Source organism: Lichenostomus cassidix, chromosome 11 (assembly GCF_008360975.1).
Source record: "Lichenostomus cassidix isolate B80296 chromosome 11, HeHo_3.0, whole genome shotgun sequence".
In the NCBI taxonomy this organism is placed as follows: domain Eukaryota; kingdom Metazoa; phylum Chordata; class Aves; order Passeriformes; family Meliphagidae; genus Lichenostomus; species Lichenostomus cassidix.
The window spans coordinates 15,436,346-15,463,268 of NC_139492.1; the positions used below are offsets into that span (position 1 = coordinate 15,436,346).

General features: G+C 39.6%; 1 long non-coding RNA gene across 8 annotated transcripts in view; it reads right to left on the minus strand.

Annotated features, from left to right (window-relative positions):
- Positions 1-26,923, minus strand: part of LOC146432372 (uncharacterized) — a 255,293-nt gene that overhangs the window by 59,742 nt on the left and 168,628 nt on the right. For 6 of the 8 annotated variants that reach the window (XR_014854572.1, XR_014854570.1, XR_014854568.1 and 3 more), the window contains one exon: positions 15,452-15,507. The exons of the other annotated variants lie outside the window; for them this stretch is intronic. This is a non-coding gene — a long non-coding RNA (uncharacterized LOC146432372). The remainder of the gene's footprint in view (positions 1-15,451; positions 15,508-26,923) is intronic. 8 annotated transcript variants of the gene reach the window in all.

Sequence of the window (26,923 nt, forward strand, 5' to 3'; positions counted from 1 at the left end):
AGGGCTGTCTCCATGTTGTGGAATACATTCTAATGTGCCTTAACTCTGAATATTTCTTAAAGGCTGGTCTAATTATGAGATGTTCAGAATTTCAAAATAGTAGTTATTCTTATCGTTTAATATAGCTGCTGTAAAGTTTCACAACAAAATTTACTGATTACATGAAAATATTTTATTTTAATTTTCAAGGGTAAAGCACTTGTTTAAAAGTCTAGGCACTGAGTCTTTACCTTGGAAAAAAATAATATGATGGAAACAGCTTTTGCCTAAATCAGTGTTTTGTGGTAGGGTTTTTTTGGTTTTTTTAAGGAGTAGAAAGGAAAGAAGCAAAGAATCAATATAACTAAGTGTAAACATCTTTATTTGCTGCATTTTTTGAAGTTGTAATGCTTCCTAAGGACTTCATAGAATAAAACAGAATTTTAAAATTCCATTATTTACTTAACTTTTCCTCTTACTGAAGTCATTCATGTGACAATAATTCAACCTTTCCATTGCAACAGGACGATAAAAATTCACTTTCTCATTTTAAAACTTGGTAAGGTTGGAAAGGAAATTTTCCAAGTTTGAAAGGAAATTTATATAAAATTACAGAACATCTAAAAATCTTTTACAACAATAATTCAAGCCCCTGTCAGCTTCAGTACCAGGCCTATAGAGGTGACCGTGCTTCCTGGCAGAAAAACCACAAGTTGAGCTGCTTTTAATGTTTAATTCAGACAAATTAAAATATTCCAATCCTACCTGTGCAGGAATCACACATAAGCCCCACATCCAGGATTTGATTTTCATACCCCAAAGGGAAAAGAGAAAAGCACTTCAAAACCACCTAGTTTAGAAGAGGTGCAAGTGGGATAGCTGGTCATGGGTGAGTGGTCAGCTGGGAGGATCACAGCCCTTTGGAAAAACCATCACAGGACATGGAGTGGTTTTCTGGGAGCAGAGGGGGAGAAGAGCCCCAGCTCCTCATGCAGTTGGCATTTAATACCAAAAAAAAACCCAAACCAAGAGTGAAAAATTTAGACCAGCAGAATCAGTGTGTGTCATCTGCATGAGATGAAATGCATTTCAGAAACACATCAGACAAATTCTTTGGGAGACAGGGAACAAAGGGAGAGGCTGATCATCAGTATGGAATACAAAAGTAAATGCTAACACAACTTTGGAAAATGTGCACATCATCACTTTGTGTCTGCTCTGCCTAAACAATTAAAATATTCTGTTAATATTTTTTACCTAAGCATAACATACTATAACTTTAGCTCCCCTTCAGTGACAGTTTGTGCTTGGGAGTTCTGTTATAGTTTAAACAGAGAACTCAGGAAATTTTGAAATCATTGCCAGATATAGAGGCAGATTTCATAACATGAGTTAAATGCATCATATGCTTACATGAGAGGGTCTCTCCTATATAACACTTGCAGAAATTATAAATTCTCCATATGCCAGCAGAGCTAATAGCTTCCTTAAAGAAACTTTCAAAAATTATGCTTGCACAGGAGTAAGTTTCCAAAACTTTCTATAAGGAAACAGAAAAGCAAGGCACTTATTAATGCTGAGTTAAACTGAAATTTTCATCCTTCCTTCTTTTCATGATGGCTTTCCTCCACAAGGCTTAAACTTAGATACCTAAATAAAGTGTCAATGGGAATTCTTACTGACACCTGCTTCCCTGACTTCTTCAGAAAGTAAAAACAGTCTGACTGAAGGTGATGAGTTTGGGTAGAAGATGTACCAAGGTTATGCAAAAATTTCTTAAGGCCACTTAAAGAATAATCCTAGGAGACAAACTTCATGGTTTTGATGGAGATAAATGATATGAAGACAGATTTTTCCCTTTCTGTACAGTGCAATGGAAATGGTATTACAGTCCAGATAAGAGATCCCAACCTGGAAGAACAAGGCTCTTGTTTTCTCCAACTGCTTTTCTATGATCTGACAAACTAAGGTTACTGTCCTTTGGGAAGCATTTTTGTACGTTATAGTTGGAATCAAATTTCAGGTGGAGATTATGATTTCTTTCAATCAATTAGTGACAGAATGTGTATCTTAGGTGTGCTGCAGAGGTTAACCACAGCTACATGTAACCCACATTAATTTTTCTCATTAAAATGTGATATTTACCAGCAATTTTACTCACTGTTTTTGCAAATTCAGTGAACTTCTCAAATTGGTGTAATTTTGCCAAAATCTCTGATAATCAAACTTGTGACTGACTGCCCAGAAAACACAAAATGGCAGAAGAGCCAAACTCAGCTCACACAGTAACCCTCCCTGAAGGGTTAGAGCCAGCAACTTATTCTAAGCCAGTTATTTCTGAAGCCATTAATCACCAAAAAAAATTGCATTTATTTTCTGTTTCTTGTCACTCCAAACCTGCTCCTCCAATTCAAGTACTGCCAAATGAAACTGTTGTGAAAACAAACTGTGGTAAGCACTGAACTGAAGCACAACTTCTCCTCCTCACTCTCTGCTACTCTCCAGTCAGAAAACAGCTTTTTTCTAGCTCAGCAATTGAACAGGGTGAGCATCCTCCTCACCTGGAAATAACAGTGGGAGGATCTGTGAACTAGACAGCAATTACACATTGTGTTGGGCTTTTTTTTTCTTCTCCACTGAAATTATTCCTGTTTTCCTTGTGTTAATCAATGGTGAGGTGAACTTTGAGCATTTGGAATACAGACAGCAGGCTGATAAAAGAGCAATTCAGGAGGATCTGTCCACAAAATCCACTCAGGATGAAGCACCATGAGCTAACCCAGACTCACCCATTTCAGTGGGATTCACTGACCACTGAACACACACCAGGGATGGGCTGGGACAGCAAAGCAGGCAAATGCAGCATCTGGCCTTACACTCTCCTGATTAAACAGACTTAGTTCTAATTACCGTAAGATGGATGGCCTTACAAAATACTTTTTATTCCTAAGGTCATTAAGAAAAGTGGAATTCTTCACCTTGTCCTTAAACTCAGTGGAAACTGCTCAGTTCACCTCTTTCACTTGGTGTGTTTAATTATTTGCACAGCTTGAATTAATACTAGATCTATGTCTGAATGTCTCTGCTTGTCTTACTTGCTGCCAATCACTTCACAATACCCAGAATTTGAGGTTTTCTTGCTGCAACAGTCATCAGGGAGCAAAATCAGATGAAAACACCTAAATGAGATAACTCTGGTATTTCCAAAAAACCCTTACTTCACTTTCCCTGTTTCCTAGCACAAGAAGTCATTCCTAGACCATTAGAAGAGAGGGAGAAATATAACATCAGGCAAGAGAATACACTAACACTTCATATCACAACAGCTTGATGGATCTTTGGTGAGTCAAACCAAATTTACACTGCCTGTCTCCCCAATGCCTATAACCTCACATGTAGAGTATCTCTGACAGAGCTAAAAGGTCACTGAGAAGATACAATCCAGATGCACCAAAAAACCCCAAACCTGGCACACACTTCCCAATTGAAGACTTACCTATTTAAAGAAACTAGTTCACAGCCATAATGAGATAAAAAATATATTTTACATAAAGGGTGTACATTATTGTGTAATATTTTCAATTGCAAAGCTTGGGATTCCAAATGTGATCCAATATAAACCGGAGTTTTGGTAAACAAGCATGTAGCTCTCCCTTTATTATTTTTTTTTTAATAAGAGTTTTCATGTAACATTTGATATGCCAAGCAAGAGAGGGTGAAATGCTGCTCTCTACAAACCAGCAACACACAAGCACAACTTTCCTCTGCAGGAGGATGAAATCACACGTAAATAAAAAAATAGGGGAAAAAAAATCAACCTAGAACGAAGCTAAAAAAAAATACAACAAAAGCTACAGATTAAATTCTTTCCTTCCTCATCCCCTTTAGAGGCAGCACGAAGTCAGTGCACTTGCACAGGATGTAAGTCAGGGCACAAATTGGCCCTTCAGCTCTGAGAATCCTCCAAGCTTTCCCAACAGCTTGCTGAGCGTAATTTGGGCTGGGTTATTTAAAGCTACACAGGATAATACAGCACAAAGACTGGTGTGAACAATAACTCTTGCACAATTTATCACGCAGAGAAGAGCTACTAATCTTTTTAGAAAACAAGGTATTCAAAATTATTTAATGCTAATATTTATGCATCAGAAAGCATTCTAAGCACAAAACAGCCCTCCTCCCCCTCCCCATCCCCACACACAACATGCATTTGTGAACATCTTCAGCTACAATGCACCATATTTTCAGAGGGTCTTGAAATTATCGTACTGTATGTTGGCATTTATGAAATTCTGTTATTAATGCCACTCTCATAACAAAGATAAGCTGTGTTTACAATACTAATACCTTCCACAAATAATTAGGTATGTATAGCTACACATATAGTCTTCTAGAGCAGTGATGGCTCAAAACTGTAAATTTAAAGTATATTATTGTAATAAACAGTAATAATAGCAATGATTATAAAAATCAGTTTGGCATTCCTCTGCCTAGCAGAATTCTGTACCATGCTGTCAGTTAAAAACAAAAAAACAAGAAAAGAAGTAATATCTTCTGAGGATCTATTATTTCCTTAGTTCTTCTTTATTGTTTTGGTTTTTTCCTCCCATTACATCCTACTATTTTTAAAAATAAAAACCTGGAATTGTATCAACCTAAAGGTAATTACAAAATTAGTCTAAAGTAGCAACTCTTCCTAACCAAGCAGATGGGTATCAGTCCATCACTGCACCTACATGATTGCTGCTACATTCTTTTTAAATTGTAAGTTTTTGAAAGTACTGCTGTCTTTGAATAATTCTCAAAGTATCTCATAAGAACAAGGTTTTCTTTACATGTCAACACAACAGTCTAAAAGTGAAAATTGTAAATTTTCATATATCAGGTTTTTATAAGTATTAAACATAACTTTTAAAAAATCATGGCATAATTCCACTGCTTCCTAGGAGAGCTGGATGCTCCCTTTGCCTCAGTTAGCACAGGTAAAACAAATCATAAAAAACCCTTTCCTTTTTCCTCTTGCATTCAATACAGGTTCCATATCCAACTCAACACAGTATTTACCAGGCCAGTGAACTCCCCATCTAAACTTTTTTTTGCAGCTCTTCTGCTGCAAGTCACTAATGCTGTGTTTGTTTTGGCACCACCATGGTACAACAGAGAATTAAGCACCTTCTATGTGATCTCCAGCTACAACACTGCAGCAGGATAAGAAAGTCACATGCAATCGAGCAAAGTGATTTTTGGAAACATCTCCAACTTTCATCTAAATCAAAACATCAAACCCCCACAATCTTCCAGATCACACATAGCAGGGGGGAAATGGGCACTTGACTGTAATTTAGGTGGACCAAGGGGTGTAGGAAATTGCCCAACTATTTGTTAGATTTAAAAGCAGGGAAAAGGGGTTGATATCCTTATCACTGAGGACATTCAAACACATACAACTGCATTCAAAACTGATATAAATCAGTTGCAGTACCTTAGCCATCAGAGCACTCTCCACTAAGTCAGTCTCTCCAGATTGCTTAATACTTAGATCCATTAGGCTGAAGCTCCATGTTCAGCTTTCCAGGGTGCTACTGCCCACACATTCCCTTTTAACAAGTTTATGTTGAAGATAGTTTTCCTGAAGCAAGAGACTCTGTTTGCTAAAAAGAAATAACACTATTATCAAACAAGAGGCAAAAGCAAGAGAACAGATAGCTGAAATTCCTCAAACTCTCTTTTCACAGTCCCTTTTAAGTTGTCTCAGACTTCATTCCTTATCTCTGCATGCTGAACCTCAGTCTTGAGTTTCTGCTTATTGGTCTTAGCTTCTCCAAGGAACCTCTGATGGTTTTTTAATGAAGCCATAAGATGGATATCCTCTGAGAAGTTGTGTTTTCACTGTTTTCTCATAAAATATGATTCTTCAGCCCACCCTTTCCCTTCATGTTTTAATTCAAAACCAATACTAAACAGAACAGCAGCAGTAACAGCAACCTGGCTCATCCCACTCCTGTGATTATGGAAATTCCTCCTGTTGGCTTTTTCTAAAATTGTACACATTTTCTATTAGTTTAATCAAGGCCTTTGGTGGCCCTGAATTTCCAAAACATGCCATTTCTGTGAGATAACTTTCTACACCTATTTTCGAGACAGATATTAATAGATTCAGCTATATTGTAGCTACACTGATTTCCATCTTATTACAAATGCCACATAAAAGTATCTGTTGGGTCTTCCTCATATGTTCTGCAAGTATTTCTTTCTTATTATTTTCTGAAAGATATCTATATTCTTTTTACCTTCTCCTACTCATTCAGTCCTGGATGATTTTTGTAAGTCTTGTTCTGAACAAATTGTGTTCTACTCAATATTCACTCTGTGAGTCTATGAATGAATATTGAGCCTCAGCTTTCACCTTTTTCTTTGCAGTTTCTTACTGAGGTTTTGAGTATGTCTCAGAATGCCAACATGCATTCTCTCCTCCAGTTTTAGTAGGAAATCTCTAAAAACCTGTCCCATTTGTTTTTTACCCCACAATGCAGAGCACTTCATTGTGTTCTCTCCATCCTTTATTCTCTGCTGGCTGTCCTAAGCCATTTTCTGAGGCTTGTCTGTCACTGCTGGCACACCCAGCTCAATGTGTCCTTCAGCTTACACATCCCTCTGCTGCTTTTACACTGATTGCTTCTCGAGTTTTTTTTTTTTCCTTTTTTCTGCATCTCTGTTTACTTCCTTTTCTGTGTCTTTGGTTATCCTGTTGTATTGAGCTCTTTGGCTGATGACTCCCTTTTTATTCTCCTTCAGTCTCCTATTTAACAGTCCCATTTCAGCTGTTATTCAGCTCAGTGTAAGGTGACTACCAAGACTCCCAAAATTGGTCTCAGGTGTAATCAGCTGTCCAGAAGTTGTTGACTTCAGGCTTCCACACAGAGATGGTTAATGAGAAAAAAAAAAGAAGACCATGCACCTGGAGATTTGGGGAACAGCAAGGACCTTGGGGTCCACCAGATCAAATCTCTTCATTATTTCCTAATCTGGCCATTAAAATAAAACATAAAAGCTATGAATCAACCATAAATTAGACACAGATTATTTTCCATTTGGGATAATTTCTTATGTGTGTTCTGAAAAATCTAGTCTGTCTTTTAAATCTGCACCGTCCTTGCTGCCTGTAAAAGGGAGCCAGTGATCTGCATGACAACACACTTGATCTTCTTCCAATAGTCAAAGTCATCCTGGGCTTTCTCAGCAGCAATATCAAATTCCCTTTTTTATGTGTGTGTGAGGGTTTCTGTTGGAATAGCTTCTTCATTATTAGGAGACAGTTGCTAAAGAATATGTTTAGCAAATTTCTCTCTCATTCTCCTCATCAAATTAGTCAGTTGTTCCAGCTGAGGAATTCCAACTCAGTCCTGCTTTTCACATTTTAAAAATCTCCCTTCATCCATAAAACATTTCTTCTTTAAAGGTATTGGCATTTTCTTACCTAGCATCTCGAAAGAGTTTATAAAATCCAGGTTGAGAGCAGTATATTGGAATCTAGGCACTAGATTACAAATTGCTATTTGATCAGAATAATCCAGCTAATTTACGTGTTTCTTATTTAAATGTAGAAGCCTTCATATATTTGGGATAAAAAATGTCTTTAAGTGAATGACCAAACCAGGAAAGTGTAACTAACACTGTCAGTGAAGTTACTGCAATAGGTGCAAGGGGGGCTGGTTCCTGGAGGCAAAAAAAAAAGTAAAAATAAATAAAGATTATAGTGTGAAAATGCAATCTAAAAAGGTGCTTTATGTACTACATGTATCTGCACCGCAAGAGATATGAATGCAAAGGCTGTCATAAAAGCCTAAAACTTATAAACACCTCAAGATCATAAAGCTTTCAGCTTTAAGATTTTAATAGAAAAAGCAAACAGCTGAACTCTCTACTCAGACCAAAGTTTCAAGTAGAATCAAAAGATGTTAAACTCCCTTACATTTGGTTAGAAGTGGCTGTAAAGGCTCAAACCCCTGATTACAGGAGTCCCTCTCGTCTGTGCTAGGAGACAAGACAGATGTTCCTGCCAAAAGCTCAATGTCAGCCCGACAGGAGAGCATTTCAGGGGGTCTGTGCCTCTCACTGCCATGGCCAGGGATGGCCAAGAAAAGAACATTGGTTAGGATTATTCTTTAGAGCAGCACCAGGAACCAGCAACAAACACTGCCATTTTTCTGGGCAGGATCTAGTTAACTGGCTCCTTTTGGAGCAGCTTCAACAAAATAAGGAGCCTTGGTTTGAACATCCCAAGTATCAAGGTCAGGACAACAGCAAAGTACAACATCAAGCGACACATTGGAGGGGATGGCTCTGGAGCAGCTGGTTAGCTTCCATGATGAATGGGAATTACAGCAGTTTTCAAGAGACCAACAGAAGGCTGGCAGGGTCCTAATCAGCTATAACATCAGTAGTAAAGATCTGAGGAGACTAGAGCATTTCCAAACCTAGAAACTTCTCTGGGCTTTAGTTTCAATAATTATAGCTGTGACAGCTGGACGGTGTGGGTACATGACTGGAATGGGTTGGAGTTTTTGACATATGGTGCTATTGGAATCCTGTCTGTCAGGAAAGGAGCATAAAATTACCCCCAACAACTGGGGGCTGCAGCTCATGTCATCCTGTCTCAAAGTAAAGGAGCAAAGATGGCATTTCTGCAGGTTAACATTCAGCAAATGACAAAATGTCATTCAAGTAATGTTACAGCAGAACATCAGTGCAAAGCGCTGCAGGGTCACAGGGGCAATTTAAGTTAACTGGAGGAAGCACGTTGGCATGCCTGGTTTTCCTTCTGCTAACTGAATTTCTAGCTGCTCTTATCCTCCTGGAATAACCATTTGGTGCTGACACTGCGGGAAGTGGCCTCACATGGCTTGAAAGAGACTCCAGGTGTGCTGAACAATAATTTCAGATAGTTACTTCTTTCTAAGTGTGCTTCTGATAAGGGCTTTTTCCACCCTGCATGTTTTAGCCAGTTTAAAACTCATGCACACCCAGGCAGATGGTAAGCTCTATCCTCCCCATAAAATGATGGTTCCATCAAAAGGCACCGTGTAGTGGCCAGTAATTAATTTTTCTTTACATTCTACTTATTAAAAATGAATGTAAAGACTCTGAAGCAAAAGATGTTCTGTGTAATGAAGTGACACAGACCTGTTTGTCAGCAGGGTGATCACTCTGCACAAGGCCTGTTTCTGCTGGGAAGGATAGTTGAACTATAGGTTGTCAAGGCAGAATTTTATCTCACTTTTCCTCAAGCTCTGAGTTGTGCATGCTGAAATTAAACCCTTTCATTACCACTCCCCATTCTCTGTCATTCCTTCTTCTGCTGCCAAATTTGCCATTAAGGGCAGTGTTTTTTCCTAGTGTACACATAGAAATGTATGTGCTTACCTTGCAATTGCCAGGCCAGAATTAGACACTAATTTTTTTTTCCCCTTTTCTTTCTTGGATTTTTTTTTTGTGGCACAAAACCTCCTCCAAGCTGGAAACAGCCTATTCCAACATGCAGGAATTTGAGCAAGCCTGTCTGAAGGCCACCAGACATGAACAGGGAACTTCTGCTCATATGGAAAGGACACACACAGAAGGTGACGGGGGAATGTGTTACCAAGCAGAGAGATTGCTCAGAATGCAGGGATGGATCAGAGAAATCAAACTAAAACTAGTGAGACATGTTAGGAAGAAGAGGAAGTACAAGATCAATAAAAGGAAGGTTAGAAACACCACGGTAACACTTTTAATTGGTGGTAAAAGATCTGCTTTAAACTAGTAAAAATTCAGAATTAAACCTAAAATGTAGGGGGTTTTGGATGCACATATAGCTTCAAGGGCCACCACAGCATAAGAAATTTTACATAATATACAATACTGACTCTAGTAATTTATGCTTATTTTCTACCTTACATGACATAATATGAAATTTGGGCAATTAATGGTGACTCAGAGGAAATACATGCCATTTGAAGAATAAACACAAACACAAATATATTTTAATCCCAAAGTATCTTCTTAAATATTTTTTCACAAAAATGCGGGCAAAATCTTTTCAAGCAGCATTTCTACAGGCAAGCTCTGTTTTAAGCTCCAATATTTTACTGGTTTGAAGTATTGTGGACTTCCTTTCTCACCATCCCCTGGTATTCTGGGATGTTTCCCTCTTGGTTTTTGTTCACGTCTCAGAGAGCTTTTCTGATGTTCATTATGTTTAAGAGGGAGAGAGAGGATGAACCTCATTATGTGGTTACATGAAGGTCATTTCACACACAAAAAATAAAAGCAGAGAAAGAGGAATAAGATAAAGAATGAGACCAAGAACTGCAAAACTAATAAGCAGGATAAGACAGAAATACAAGGGTCTACTTTCTGCACATTCTCTTGAGTGTTGAAAAACAATGAACTTTGGTTTCTAGTACATTTAGAGCTCTGTCTTAACCAGGGTTCTCAAATGTGTTAAAAAATACCATATGGGGCTTAGTGGTTTTGATTAGAAATGCATTAATGTGGGACAACTGGCTTTTCCAGAAAAAAAGAAATTTCTAACAGGAGAGGACTGCTATTATTTATATGAGCTGAGATCATCCCATTTTACTGATTCATTTAGACTGATGCCAACTAGAGCCGAAAACAAGCACTTCTTCTTAAAGAAATTATGAAATTACTGTAGGCTTTGATCTAACATCACCCAAGTTTTCATTTACAGGGACTCACAGCACAAGCATTAGTCACTGGAAATATGTACTTCATTGCATATCTTACCATACAGAAAAGGAGAGAGAAGCCTATTTGATCAAAAAATTTGGAACCATAACCTAAAGCCAGGTTTGACAGAACTAACTCCTGTTTTTTCTACTTCAGTCACATACATTAACTATTTTCTACCAGAAAGTGGATCACTCAAAGTAGCAAGACTCAAAACACTCATATCCCTTTGGCTTCTTTCCCACCATTGTAAAACATGTCTGTCCAAGGAGCTGTTTTTCAAAAATGCACACACAGAACTACATGCCCAAATAGAGTGTACATTTATTTGTTTCTATTTGCAAATATTTGAACTGCGCTTTTTACTACCAGATTTGGCATGCAGTGTTTGGAGCTCAAAAATCTCCCCTTAGGCCTGTAAGACTATCCTGGTTCAGGAAAAAAAAATAAAATCAAACAACAACTGCCCTCGAGCCACATCATGCAATGATTAAATATGAAATGCATATAACACCAATAAAAGAAAAGCACAAAAAGTGGATTAACAAGATACTCAACTCCATCCAGTTTAACTGAAAGACAATGAATCAGGACAGTGGCTGAAAGTCGCTGTTACAAGTCACCAAAGGGTTATAATAATGGCCAAGACAAAAAGGTTCTATTCTCAGAGCAGCTCGCACTGAAAGAGAGCACGTTACCATAGTCTGATGAAGAAATGTGAAATATAAAGTGTCAAACAGAAGAAAATGCAATCAGTTCGCTGATCCTACACTGAAGAATTAAAGAAGGCAATAGCCTTGAGGAATGAAGGCACCTCTGATCTTTCGCACAGCATGGGCTGCCTGTGTTCCCCTTGTCAAACAGTAAATAATCAAAATCAATGGGAGGTAGAAGAAGTCTAAAAAACTCAAAGGAAAAATAATTTCCCAGATATACCAACAGTAAAAGTCATTCCCGTGTTATATAATTCTAATTGTTAGCAAAATAGAAAAGGCAGAGACCCAGACTAAATTTTTTATTCTGTATTTCCCTAGTATCTGTGAGGGTTTGTGGTATTGTGAGGTTATATTTTCAGCTCAGTCTATCCTTCTGACTGATTATTTAGGCAGAACTCCCCTGCAGCCCCGTGGGGAAACAAGTCCAACAAGCCCCAGGAGAGCTTGGCTTGGGCAAAGGTACTGAGGGCACCAGCATCAATCCTAATACTTTGTGACCAAACACAGCCAGGTTAACTTGAAGGCCACAACTCTGTCACACATCAAAATGATGGATAAATTTCTGGTGTACAAACCCAGTGCAACAGGAGAATTTACTACTTTGGATAGAGACTTTTCAGTCCTCTGGATTCCCTTCCTCCCCCCACCTTCTACCATCCAAATTTACAAGTCTAGGAAGAGAAGGCAGAAGGCATGACTTCTATGGTGATGCCAGAGATCCCAAATATGCCAAAGTCCCAGGTTTCTGAGTAAAACAGACACACAGGACATAGCAGAGAGCACCAAGAACACAGGTAGACATCTCAGCCCAAGTTAAAGGGACTATTTCTCCACCTTTTCTCCCTCCATCTGGATTTGGGGTAGGAAAAACTTTAACAAATTAATTGCCTGAAAGAAGTATGTTCTTAATATTCACACAAGCAGCTGCTGATTATCAGCCTTATTCTGCAATGGTACAGTGCCTCTGTATGCCATTTTGGTGGGCTGGCTTAGACCACCACACACTGACATGAAATTCAGGAGTAACTCTGGGATTTCTGTTCCCTGAAGTCAGCAAAAGCTTCCAGTATTGCTGAGATGATAACAGCTGTCAGTCTCTCAAGGGAAAGGCTTTGCTCATGTTGCTCTTGAAATGAATGATGAATAACATTAGAAACATCCTCACTGATACAGGCTGACAGTTGCCTTTATTTTCTAGAGCTAGAACTGCAGCAGATACAGGACAGGGTCTGGAGAACAGAGTGGTTTGAGGCTGCACAATGAGACACTCGCTGTGTCAGGCAGCTTTACACAGAGTAATGGAATGAAGGGAGAAAGTGGCCAATCCAAGAGGTAAAAAAGGGTCACTTCCAGGACAGTGCTGTGGAAGCACAGCTTTTCCCTGACAGCTCACTGACCATCTCCTCTCCAAGCCTTACTGGAGGCTGAGCCACTTGGCTGGGCACCCCTTTGTTGTCAGTGCCCCTTTCACTAATGATGCTGGCATTGCTGCACTCGTCTCTAACTGCATCTGGGCATCCTGGGAAGTGAATAAATTAGAAAGCAGAGCTCCTTAGTAAATCTGTTAAGATAACTGGGCCTAATCCAGAACACCTAAATTAGGAAGCCATTTCCGCAGTGCCCAGCTCAGAGCACATGGCTCCTGAAATAGCATCTAGGAATCATCTGAATACTCCTGAATATTCTCAGAGAGGAAGACCCTAGATACTAAATATAGCCTTGGTGCTGGGGTCACACTGCCAGCTGGGAAAATATGGCTGTGTCGTGGTGTTTAATACCATCCACATTTCTGACACATCAGCCGAGCCCCTGGGTGATTTCAAAGAGGCCAATTATAATTACCTCTTCCTAATGGTGCCACAAAAGAGTAATGGCCACACTTGTTCAGCAGATCTGGCCTCTGGGGAACAGGACATTGAGTGACTCAGTGCTTCCTGCAGCCCTGTGTGCCCCTCAGAACCTCCACCCCTGCCTGAGATCCCTGCCTGCTGCACTGAGCCACTGGGCCACAAGTTCTACCAGGGCTTCCAGGGACAATAATCTGCCTTCCCAAAACATGGGACCCCAGTCTAGATTAAATCCAGCTGCCTCCTGCAAGTCACAGCATTTCTTTCACAAAGGTATTTTTGGTAGATGCAGGAATAAAAACAAACAAGGGAATAAGCAAACCCTAGTGTTTCAAACCACTAAAAAAACCTGTAGAAAATCTTGTCAAAAGACCAGCATCAATATGCAGTTTGTAATTGTCTTGTCACATACTCTATACTGACTTTCATGACTTTTCCCACAGTATTTCAGAGGTTGTTATAAATGCCAACACAGAAGGGAAGTGGGTGTTTCACCTCTGACTAATGGCAGCATTTACTAGCCTGAAGATCTCTTCTTATATCCATCTAATAAACTGGTTTGTCAGTAGATAATACGAAATTCCATCTGACACACTTGAAAACTAAGTGCCAGACTCAAGAGTATATTTCCATTTCAGTACACAAGGCTTTATCCATGGAGTTCCTATCAGCTTCAGTGCAGCATCCATGCTGCTCCCCTCACATATCCAAGAGGGAACACGAGCCTGGGGGAACACAGCCAAGACTTGGACAAGCCCCTGGGGAGAATAACTTTTAAGACAACCTTAGGATTATTCTGCCTGATTTTTCTTGCAAACACAACAGGCCTGGAAACTACCAAAGGTCTGTTGGACATATCAGAGGTGGGTGGAATTTTGATTTCAAAATGCCTCTGAGCTTTGTCAATATTCACGGTGGTGCGAAGGTTTTGAGAAAGCAGTTATACAGCAAATTTGAATGATTAACGATCCAAGACATTTTAACACATTATTTCTCTATTTTCAACATAAATAGTGTGTAAAGGGTGTTTAAAACCTTAATGAATCGAACTATATGAGTAAATAATGTTAATCATTTTAATTGCCCAGTAGTCTGAAATTAGATTTAACAGTCTGATAATGTATAACTTTAAAGGAATACAACCCTGCTCTATAAAAAATCCCTTCCAAGCCAATTCTAATAATTTCTATTTATCTTTTATGACATTAACTGTTCCACCACTCCGCCGACAGACAGCCTTACGCTCACATTTAGTTTAAATGCGGCGCAGTATAGTTTTTCATTATCATTAACGTGCTCCTGGTGGGCAGAGTGCAATGCAGTGGCACTGGTCACACTTCATTGCTTTATCTCATATGACAAAGAGAGATGATGTGCTTCAGCCCAGGCCAGGAGATGAAAGCAAAGGTGGCCATGGCAAACTCCCCCTGCTGCCGAGGAGCCGCGGCCAGGCTGCGTCGTGTGACTCGCTAACAGCACGAAGGGGCAGACAAATAGATTTTCCTCTATATTTATAACCAGCATCATTCTTCCTTTCAGGCCTTTCAGTGCAGGTAGCTGTTTTATATGAAATGAACAATCTTTATAGACGTACCAGAGCCATAACAAGGCTGATTTTCAGCGAGGCTGAGGTATATAACTCTTACAGAATTGTCAGGCTTCTTGCTCAACAAATCAAGCCTAACTTATGATGTTTGCAGTGTAATTTTTATTCCTGTTTGACTAGCCAACTACCCAGTGGTAATAGGATGTTAGAAAAGGGCAGTAGCAATGTTTGTACATGCCATGATTGATAGGCAAACTCTGCATTTTTCATTTATATCTCCTGATTCCAAATCAGTTAAGTTTAGGAAAAATGAAACAAAATGGCAAGAAAAATGCTTGCAGATTGCAGCCCAGCACTCTCGTAGATCTGAGTTCAGCCCACATCTGCTCGGATTGTCTGGAAACATTAAGATATCTAAATGAAAATCAATACTATATGTGCCAGCATTTACTACCAAGAACAAGTATCAAGAGACCTCAGCTAATCAGGCTTTCAAGCTTGTACTTGAGCCATAGTCTGAACCCCAGGGGTGTCCTAATTGGCCCAGGCTAATCATAGAAGAGTTAAATTTATAACCAGCAAAGACATCTTGTTTTTCTTACCAGTCATCATTTTGAAAGGGAAAGCCTCACCTGTGTGGTAGTGACGAGTGGTGAGAGCCACTGGTCATGCAAGAAGTGCTGCTCACCTGTCAGAGGTAAAGGAAAGACTAATTTACTGTCCTCCATAAAACCAGTCAGGCACATTTAAGCTTTTGGTGGGTATATAGTGCTATCAAACCTTTCACATGAACTGCATATTTTCTCAACTTAAAAGCTCTGCACTTAACACTCCTGCACTGGGAGATAGAAGGTTTATATTTTAGAGGTAAAAGACCCTCTTATGCACTGTGATCTCCTAACCTAATTTTTTGAGCCAGCTAAATAAATATATTTCCGAATCAAATGCTGTTGGTGGAACTCTGTTTTCTTTTTCTCCGCAGTGAATGCAGATGTGCACAGAAACCAACACACAGCAGTTCAGTCCATAAGATACAAAGACAAACATGTATATTATTTTTCTATGCTAAAAAAGAATTCCTCATTGTAAAATAAAAGCATTCACAATATCTTTTGGAAGACTTTTAAATTGTACTGTTAAAAATTACACTGCATCAGGGGATTGGGTTCCTAATATTTGTATTTGGGATGCCAAATGCGAGCAGATTTTATCCTATTTTCAACAAATTAAACACAAATATGTAAAATGTTTATAAAACTCAGTCCTCTGTTTTGGGCTTATTTTGAGCAACTTAATTCTGCATAGATTTCTTTAAACAGAACAAAATAAAATTATGAATTAAGCCTAGAAATGCAAAATCTAGTGTTTTTCAAGCTTTCTTCAAAAGCATATGTAAACATCCCTCGAGATTCACATCTACCAGAAGTTTAATAACATTATTTAGATTCTTTGTGTCCCACATGTTAGATGTATTTTTAATGTGTACCTCTTAAAACAAAACAGAAAGTTGTCAGCTATCGTATTCCCTCTCACCACAGTTAATGGTTTCCCAGACAGTGTTCTCTCATGGAGACATCCTGGCATGTTGTGATCAATGAAAGCTTGTTTCTCCCATGGCATGATGTTTCCCTTGGATTCTCATCTCCCACTAGTGCCTGCTGTGAAATTTTGTCAGTTCTTTCACCTCTCAGGAGCTCTCTTGTCCCCCATGCTGTAAACTCCAGCGTTATCTCCCTGAATCAGTCTTGCTGTCTCTGCTGCGTCGCCTCCCACTTCTCGTGGGACAAGAAGGCTATCTTCATCTTCCCCTTCAGTCCTACTCCTGATAACTCCCTGCTCTCACTGTGCAGCACACAGCAAGGTAATGAACAAAATAAAGCAGATAGGGAATCTCAGCCAAAGCCACACACATCCACTGAGGGGCAGGAAGGCAAGCACAAGTCTCTCCCAAACAATTCTATTATCTCACTTAGGGTTTCTAGCCTGGATGCTACATATGCCACTCTGCAGGAAGGTACCAAAAGCATTCCTAACCATCAGTGCACAAAATTAGGTTCAGATACCTTCTGCCTTGGTGTATTGCTTCCCCCCTCACAAGTTATTTAAATATTAATCAAAAATACTTAGTACTTCTTTGTATCTTCAGAACCCTTTTGGTACAGACTGTTGATTTCTCTTTACCCAAAGCAAGACTTCAGTATCCTCACTTTTCAAACACTTAAAAAAAAGGCAACAACTCTTACACCAACAGAATTTTCCTCTTATACAAAACCACAGCTCTTACAACTCCACTTCCTGGCTCTGACTGACATTGTTTAATAAATCCTTTTGGAGTGGTTTAGGAGGCTATCATTTCCAATTCTGCTCTCTGCTTCTCCACCACCAGTCATCCCACATGCGACAAAACAAAAATTTGTTCTGCAGCTGCTCCACTCCATTACCAACGAAGGGAAAGGCTGCAGGAAGAGCCTGGACCTTTGTGTGCAGAAGGTGAGCCTGGGGAAGGGCCTGCTGCAGGTGGCTGAGCTGCAGGAGGTGGTGAGGAGGCTGCACAGCATCAGAGAGGCTGAGGAGGAAGCAGACAGCTCATTCCAAGCACAGCCTGCAGTGGATGCCCAACCCACGGCCAAGCAGCCAAAACCTCCTCCAGCAGCACACACAGGAGGCAGGGGGGCAAGAATGCAGGAGAGTGGAAACTTCCAACAGCAAGGACCTGCAGGAGGAACAGACATCCCCCAAAGTGAGGAGGTGCCCTTGAGAACTGCTTCACTGCTCTGCAGACTGAAGGTGACCTGTCACATCAGGAACAATACTGGATATGAGTAAGGCAGTCCTTTTACCAGTATCATTTTAGCTTTATTTGGATGGCTTTTATTTTTGCCATCCCTCAAATGCTGCTGCAAACTCTTGTGCTATCAGTAGTCTTATTCCAGGTGTGAAGAAAGACATTTCAGTACCGGGAATACACTGTGAAAAACGTCCTACCTCCAGCTAACTGCAGTTAAAAATCCTACTCCAAACAAATCCAACAGTGAAAAATCAAACTGATTTCAGCAGAATCAGGATTTTATTCCGTGTTTTCTGGTATTACTCTGGCTTGACCCCTCATATAAAAGGTAGGTAAAGAACCAGCCTTTTACACAATCAAGCTGAACTGGGCAGAAACTCTACACTATTCCCAGTGGGGCTCTGTTTCATTCACAGACAGACACAAAGAAAGGCAAATTTAGATATCTGGATAAAACAAACAAACACCCCTAGATACTTACAGCATCTTGACAAAAAGTCAATTAATAACTCTGCTGTTGAAGGGTGTTTCCCCCCCCTTTCCCCAGTGCAGCTCTGTTGGGCTGTTAAAGCTGACAAGAGCAGTTTGAGGGATGAGGAACAGACAGGATTGCCCCAAGGAAACAAGGACCACTCCCTCACCAGCAGCTCTGTAACTCAACAGAGGGTAAATCAGCCCCAGCAGATGGAGGGCTCAATTATAAAAGAGGAGCCCTGTACCAACCCTGCTGGAAGGAAAGCCTTCTGTACGTAGTAGAGAAAGGTGTGCAAGCCCTCTGCAGAGCTGAGAGCAGGGCCCAAGTCACCTCAAACTCTCATTGAAAAGATGATTGATTCTGCTCTATTTTGCTTCTTCCAGCAAAACATTGCAGGATGTTTTCTCTGCTGCTTGCCTCCAAGTTTGCTGCACTTGTTTGCCAAGTCCTGGGGTTGTCAAACGAACATCAACTCCCCCTGATGGTGCACACCTATTTTCCTTGTGTTGCAAATCCTCCTTTTCACTAGCAGTGCACAGTACAAACACACATATAATTCTACTCATTTTCATGTGATACTGAATGAAACTACTTAAAGCTTATGCCAAATTAACAATCTTTTCTTGGCAATTTCACACCGGGATTCTATGCCAACTTCTGTTTAACAAGCAATGTTATTAACAGAGAAAATAAGTTTTTTTGTTTCTGCTTTGATTTGCCTACTCGAATCTTCTGGTGTGGTGAATTTTCCCGTGCATGTGTGTATCTAAAAACCTAACAAGGGCAAACAGCTCTATTATTTCCATAAAAATTGCTAATGCACTCCAGTTCTAGAAAGTCTAGAGTTTGGGGGTTATTCTAAATATATTAAAATCAGTATTCAAAGCAGAGTTTCAAGGCACAAGCTTCAGAGTCTCCTCTAGACTGCACTATCACACACTCCAAGAGCTGGGTTTTCTGTGAGGATCTCGCCTCTTAGCGCTACTCAGGAAGTGGAGATGAATCAGAAATGAGATTTAACCAGCCAACAGATTACTCCCCTGGCACGGGGAACACACTGCTGCTAACGTGCCAGCTCTCCTACTGCCACCCACCATCTCAGCATATGGGGTGTGTCAGGAGGAAAAAGGCAGCAGAACAGCTCTGTGCTGTATTTCTTCCCCCCCGTCCAGCTCAGTGAAGTTGTCGACACTACTGGCAGCTCTCAGAACTGCCTACCAGCAATGCAGAGAATACAAGGTCAGGCATGAGCACAGCAAGGGAATGACTCTCATCAGTGCCTGATTCTAACGATCCTCACAAGCTCAAGAGGATACTTTATACCATATGCAACCAAAACCAAAATTTAAAAAAAGTTTACGCCACTCGTGGAGGAACGTACAACAAAATCACGAGTGATCCGACACTTTCTGCTTGCCCATTTCTTTCTTTAGCTTTTCCTCCAGTGCTGTTGCAACAGAGTTAAAACTGTTTTCACACATTCATTCCTTTTGTGACTATTTTCACTAAGGCAGAATACTTAAACACTCTGTGTATGTTTGGAGGGGTTCCTGAGCCGTACAGATAGGTTGTTTCTTTGAAGTTAAATAATTTGGGCAGTGACACTTGTAATTTCTTTCTGTGTGTATCTAAGGTGTCTTCTAAAGTCCCTTTCTACATTTACTCCAATGCACCAAGTTTGAACTTGGAGCACATTTTGTGGATGCTCCACAGCTGAGCTCAGTGACCTAAAGCTGCTTCGTATCACTGACCAGACTCTTCCAACAGCCCAGATTCCAACCTGTGTTTAGAGCAGGTAGTGCTCATGTCACCTCTCAGTAAAGGCACTTCTGCTGCTCCTTTGCATGTATTTAATGACTTTTGGGCATAGAAAAGATTCTTTATGGGCTACTAATTATTCAGTAAGGAAGGCATAGTAAATCTGAAAGATTGCCAAACTTCATTAAACACCATCCTAAAAGATGAAAAAAGCATAAAATAGGAACTAAATTCTTCTATTGTTTGCTGAAATCTGTGTTATTTTCAGTTTATATTGTCCTGAAAAGGAAGGTCATCTACTAGGGCCATGTAAAAAGGCGTCTCCCAAAAAGCTTTCAATAAAAGGTTTAGTCTTACTGAATTTCTGAAGACAAGGAAGACATTTGTCTTTCACAACTCCTGGAAGCTGAGATGCATTATTAAAGAACAGATACTCAAGTACCTGGATGATTCTGCAGAAAGGACATGATATGACATAAAAAGGATAGCATCAGTTTAATATCATCATTAGGTTTCAGAGTTAACAATTCATTAATTAATTTTAAACCAGTTAAGTCTCTTTATCCTTTACCTTGATGACCTAAGAGTAATCTGAAATTGAAACATTTCCATACCAAAAGCACAGGCAAAAAAAAGAAAAAAACCCAGATACTTTTAATGGAAACAATGATTTTACAGAAGTTGATGGTATATAAAAATGTTAGTTCCCTAACTGCAGCCTGGAGATTAGATTTCTGGGGGAAAGTAAGTACTTGTACTTTCTTTCCTTTAAGGCTCTTAGTAAGGAGTGCAAATAGTGCTCTTTGCAATACTCTAGAAAATTAATGGTGACTATCAGAGTAATTTTGTATCTGACAGTAAACTGAAAATGGCTGAATGATGAGTAGTGACTTTAGAGTGACAAGTTTCCTAAAATAATATAAATTTCCTACATGTTCATTTAAAGTTTTCACAAAAATGCTACAACTACTTCAATAAAGTAAATTTTACTCCAGGTATTAGCTACCATGATGTGTTTTTATTCTATTTCCTACAATTTGCCTGAGTCTAAATATTATTTTGATTTTTTTTGTCTCTACTTCTCATAATTTTATAAAAATTCTTTCTTTTTTCCCTTGTCCTTTACCTTAAAAATCAGTTCTTTGTCATTGGCTAAACAAAGGCTCCACACCGAAGATTCCATTTTTTTCAAAGCAATCCTTAGGCAGCTGAACTTTGCAAGTATCCAGCATTTCTGAAAATCAAATTCTTTCTTCTCCAGGCAATGCTTATATGATGTTACATCAATTTAATTTGCACAGTCTAATCACACTGATTTAGCTGCCTATATATCAAAGTGAAGTGCAGCCACACCACTCTGCAGTGCCAGCAGAAGGCACTTCTGCTGTTAATCACTGCACACAGTCCTGGCTTGGAAATACCACTGAGAGCTCAGCCCATGGTCCAGCATCCCCTGCCCAGCCTGCCCTCTGCCCACACTGATTGCTCACACCCTGCCTGCCCTGCTGGGGTTAACTAATGTCCTCTGTGATTCTCAGGTTCAGCACTGCCATCACTTGCAGAAGTGTTTCTTTGCAGACACAAGTCACATGAAGGGATTTCCGTCATGTCTTCTTTATTTTGCCTTGCTACCAACTCCAGGACTGCTTTCCCTGCTTCATTGGATCATTCCAGACCTTGAAGGGTCAACCAGAAAGACTGGCAAAGAAGGAAAGATCTTTGTGTGTGGCTCATGCAAATCCAGGAACCCTACACAAACTTCTACCCACACATTTAAAAAAAAAAAAAAAAAAAATCATCTTGTTACCTCGAGCCTCTCAGAAGACCTACAAAGAGAAACGCACAGGTGAAGTAAGGGTGCTAAACAGCAGATCGAAAAGTGGGGAAAAGAAACCATAAGGAATGAGTCCCTGTGAATCAGAATAATGAAGTTACTTCAGTTCCAGGGAAGGTTATTCACAGCCACCCAAGTTGTCTTTTAAGAGAAACTAATGTTTTTATCTCTTTGCAGAGAAGGTAGAATATTCTGGGCTTAAATGCCTGCAGACAGTTAAATTCTGTGTTACAGGAGAAAAAAAAAGAAAAACAATAAAGATGAATAGCTTTGACCCCTTCAAAATATTTTCTGCACTTCTCATATTACAATTGGCATCAAACACAAAATTACTAAGGCTTTTCATCGCTTTTTTTCTTTTCATTAAAAATGTCCTTGGCTGCATTGGGTTTAAAATATCACAATGCTAAAACAAACCAAAAATTTCTTAGTAATAGGAGCCTGAATGACAGAGTATTAGCACCTTTATCAAACGGGAAATTAACACAACACTGGATTGCACACAGTTTTTAAAGCAGATTTGCCTAAGGAATCACCGTTCATTAAGCCAGTATTATAGGAGAAGTGTCTCCACAATTTTAAATGTAATTAAAAAGTTGACAGGACATACACTTGAAGTACCAAGCACTGCAACTCACTTTGACTTCTAGATTTTTTTGTTGATGTTTGGGGTTTTTTGTACGCTCTGGTTAAAAAACTCTAGTACCATCAGTCACTGGATGTTTTTGTATCACATCCACTAAGATCATCATCTTCTTGTTCTGCCTTTGTACATCATCACAAGCATTTTAGAGTTGTTTAATAATAGTCACAGAGTCAACCCTCTCAGCCAGCCCACTTTCCAGAGGGATGATAGTCCTGATGCATTTATAACATGCAGCTGTGCCACGAATATCCCGTCCAGCATACGGGTATTTCCTTTCATCAAAACAGTCCCCTCAGAAATACTTCAGGAGGCCTTAAAAGTAACCTTCCACATTTCCTTTTGAAAAGGGGGAGGGAAGAAAAAATTTCCACATTGTGGCTTCAGTCAGGCGGAGGACGTGACTTGTGCAATCCTAATAAATCAGAGCATTCCCGTGTGGCAGAAGCAACAGGGGAATAGTGTAAGAGCAGTGCTGCATGTTGACCTAAGCAAGAGCTTATCGAGAAATGATGTCCTCTTAAACAGACTCCTGTAGAGATGTTCTGCATTTCCTCTGACAAATTGTAAGTGCCCTGACTGTAACATTCCTAACAAAATAGGGCTGATTTAGCAATGCACAAACTGCCCATTATCCTGCTGCATAAAAAGGCCATTTAAAGCAAAGCCTTAGGACACTGGCCCACTGGAAACAGTACATCTGAAAAATTATCCCCATCTTGTGCCACCAAAGCTGTTAACTACCCTAGGGAATATACCTCATTTACAATACAGACAAATGTTAACTTTAATGAGTTTTAAAACTGCCATTTTTCTTGTTTGACTTTGATAACACTCGAAATCTTAAGCAAATACTTGGCTATTTTTTCACCTGGAATATTATCTGATATTGCCACAGCATTTGTTTTCAGCTGCCCTTGTCTTTCCCCCACTCAAGTCATAATGCTGTGAAAAAGTGCAATTAAAAAGTACATCCACTCCAAAACAATTCTGGAAAGAATAAACAATCTATTTCAACAAACTGTTCCTGCCTGAAAACTTTGCATCCCAAGATTACTACTTGTCATTATCTTCCCAAGAGATGGAGTACCTTTTTTAAAAGTATCTCTAATGAGATCTACAAATCTATGTACAGGACAGCTTACTTTATTGTGTTTATAATGATAAAAAATATTTTAAAAAGGTTATGGCTCCTGGGACTGATAAAAACACAATGGGGGTAAGGTCATTGGGAAATGCTAATAAAAGTTTCCATAAAATATGATGACTCTCAAGAAGTAGCGTTGGCCATGAAAAATAACTATGAAAGTCTATTTCCTGTGATGGTAAACACTCAATTTTTCTAGAGCTGGGTGACTCTCCAAATCCCTTATTTGTTCTGTTGGTCACAGTTGTAGCTCTTGGATTCCCCAACATATTCCATCAGCTGATGCAGTGTTTATGCTGGAACTTCCCCCTCTCATACAAATTTCATGGAAAGAGAACAACAAGCACCTGCTGTGCCCATTAAGAGTATTTTAAGGTCCTAATCTCACTGCCAGTGAGTGACATCCAGCAAAGGCTTGTCCTAACCATAAAAGAGGAAAATCCACACAAACCCTTTCTTTTCTCATAGAATAATTTTTACAACAAGAAATTTTGAGAAATACAGCAAGCACAGGTGACATTCTTAGCCTCTTCCACTCCTTTAGCCTGACGTTCCCTTGCTCCAGACCAACAGCCAGGAGCTGAAAGGAGCTGCCTTTTTCCAAGGAGAAGTGCTTAGAAAACAAGTCAGATTACCTTAACGAAATAAATATCAAATAATGGATTTCCATGTTCAGGCAAAATACCTGGGAGAAAGCCAATGTCCTCCCTATCAAGTTTTCCCCACTTGTGACCAGCCTTTAAAAACAATAATTTAAGAACAATTTTGTATGCACTTCAGGCTGCCTATCAACACCTATGCAACTATTCAATACAGACACATGTATTCTTGAACATAGCCAGAATTTTGCCTCAAAAATTTATGATTTTAAATTTATTTTATGTCAGCAAAAATTTTCTCACAGTAAAAATAATAAAATAAATGGAGAAATAAAAAACATTTAGAGCATTAACAACTGACAATATGAGAGATTTGCAAAGCTGGCTATGAAAATACTCTGTTCTCAAACACAAATTAAAAGTGGTGAATGTTGTGTTAGTTTAAGACTCACAAATCTGTTATTTCAAAACAAACTAAAATTACACAAATAATTATAATCTTTTGGTTATGTAATGATATATATCATATATACTTATATATATAGCTTTTTTGTGAGAAAGAAAAACTTAACATAAACTTTAAAAACACATTTTTCTTCAAAAGCACAAGAGGTCTGAGTTTCCAAAACGGCAGTTTCTAACCTGGCTAATACAAAGGTACATTTTTTACGCTGTTCACATGAACACCACATCTCAGGCCTTACATCTCAGTGCAAGTAGTTCAACAGCAGAATATATTCGTTCAGTTACAGACAGACCTCAAAAATTCATGTTGTATAACATACATGAAATTCAGAATTATCATACAAAAATATTAGTAATGGATCTACTTAAAATGGTTAAATGTACATTTAAAAATATTTTATCAATTATTCAACAGTTTAAATAACTTCATATTGGCAAGAGCAAAGCATAGTCAATTTTTATTCCATGAAAAGTAATATAACCTTATTTTGAAGAGTACAGACCTAACGTTACCTAGGCAAACACCATTTATTTATTTCCTTCTAAAGATTAAGCAGAAATTAATTCAGAAAAATTAATATAGATATGTATTAAGGTTAATCAACCACAGACTCAGAAGTGAAGGAATGCAATTTATGGTATATCTGAAACTTTCATTATTGGACACAGCTTTTCAGAAATAAAGGACAAAAAAGTAAGGAATAGAAAATATTCACACTTCGCATTAATCTCAACTTTATTACTGGTCAGCAGGTAGCGACTGCATGACTTATTCCATTTATAAAGCCATTTACTTGATCTGCACACTTTTCCAGAAATCCAGGTTTGATTCCCAAACTCAGGTGCTCTACTTATGTCCTTGCACAGAAACCAGGTAACTACTGAAAGATATATTTCAGGGGAGAAGTCTGTAGAAATTGCCCTGGGGGAGGATTGCTTTTCCTGTACACTATTTTCATTTTCAGAAGGCAGACTAGGCAAGGTGAGGATCTTTAGTTCTTGTGTGTCAGCTTTGTCTCAAGCTGCTTTGAGGTTTACTAAAGAAATGGTGATGGTGAAGGACACCAAAGGAAAAGGGGAAGGGCAGCAGCAGCAAGGGATTGGGAGGGCAAAAGGAGAGCAAAACAGTGACCTGAATCATGGACTATGGCTCATTGCTACAAACACCTCTGCAAGCAATTTAAATGACAGATTTAGCAGACAGAAACAGGCCCAAGCAGTACAAAGATCTCAGAGTTGAGTTAAACCTGGTCCACATTTCTCCTCATTTGCCCAAGTGGAGGAAATCCCCAAAGCCAAGGTTTTATTGCCATCACACCATGCAGCAGCTCAGATACCTCCACTGTTTGACAAGAAAAGCTGGAGCTCTGTACTGGTAAACTTTTCCAGCACCAAACTATTACCAAACTCCAGTAGAGAGAGAGCATCTGTGTGTTTACAGCATGTCCAGTACATGCAGCCACATTCTGTCAGCCAGGGCACAGAGCTGAGGTGCAGATGGGAGTGCAGCCCTGAGCAATCCCTGCACATCCCTGGATGGGCAATCCCATTTTTGCAGGCCTGTCTCTCCCAGCTAACATGGAGGAGCAAGATGTTGTGAACCGTATTTCTGACTCCTCTACCTCTTGCAGACCATTTGCACACACCCCAGAGCTGCTTTCAAATAGCCTTTGCTCTTGGAGGTTGTAAAAACAAAAAAGGCAAATCCCACAGCTATTCAAAGCAAATATTGCAAGGGCTACTCCCACTTGTCCTTACAGGCTCTGCAGTAGCTGGCTAAACCTTTATCTTCACTAAGTTCAAGGCTTGCACAACATTTCTTAACGTTTTCAAAATGACAAGACAATACCTAGAGCAGCAGCAGAGCAAATCCCAGCCACAGCTCCACCCATGGGTGATGGAAGTACATCTGCATTAGTCTGACCAGGTACAACTTAAAGTACCATCAGCTCAAAGCTGCACCAGGTGCCAACAACCCACAGGCTGATGGTGCCACTCCCAGATGTGTCACCTCCTCTAACCAGGGGACAGGAATCAGGGCCATGGAACCAGACAGACACACAGACAAAACAGACAGAGCTTCTGCACCAGCCCCAGAGGGTGGATATCCCTGAGCCACACAGGGCACAGCATGCACATGTCCAACCCATGAGCTGCTCAGTGATCCTCCACCCTTTTCTCATGTCCAGATCCACATTAGGCCAATGTGTGAATTTCTTTTGGGGTAACCTGTAACCACACAGTGTCTCCTGGCTTCCTCAGCCTCTGACAAAACCCACCAGGATGTAAAAACACAGATCCCTGGAACAGGTGTTCATTCATGGCAAGCATGGGATGACTGGACAGCCACAGCAGGCAGTGCAAGGGGAGCTTTTGTTGTGGAGCCCATGCTGGA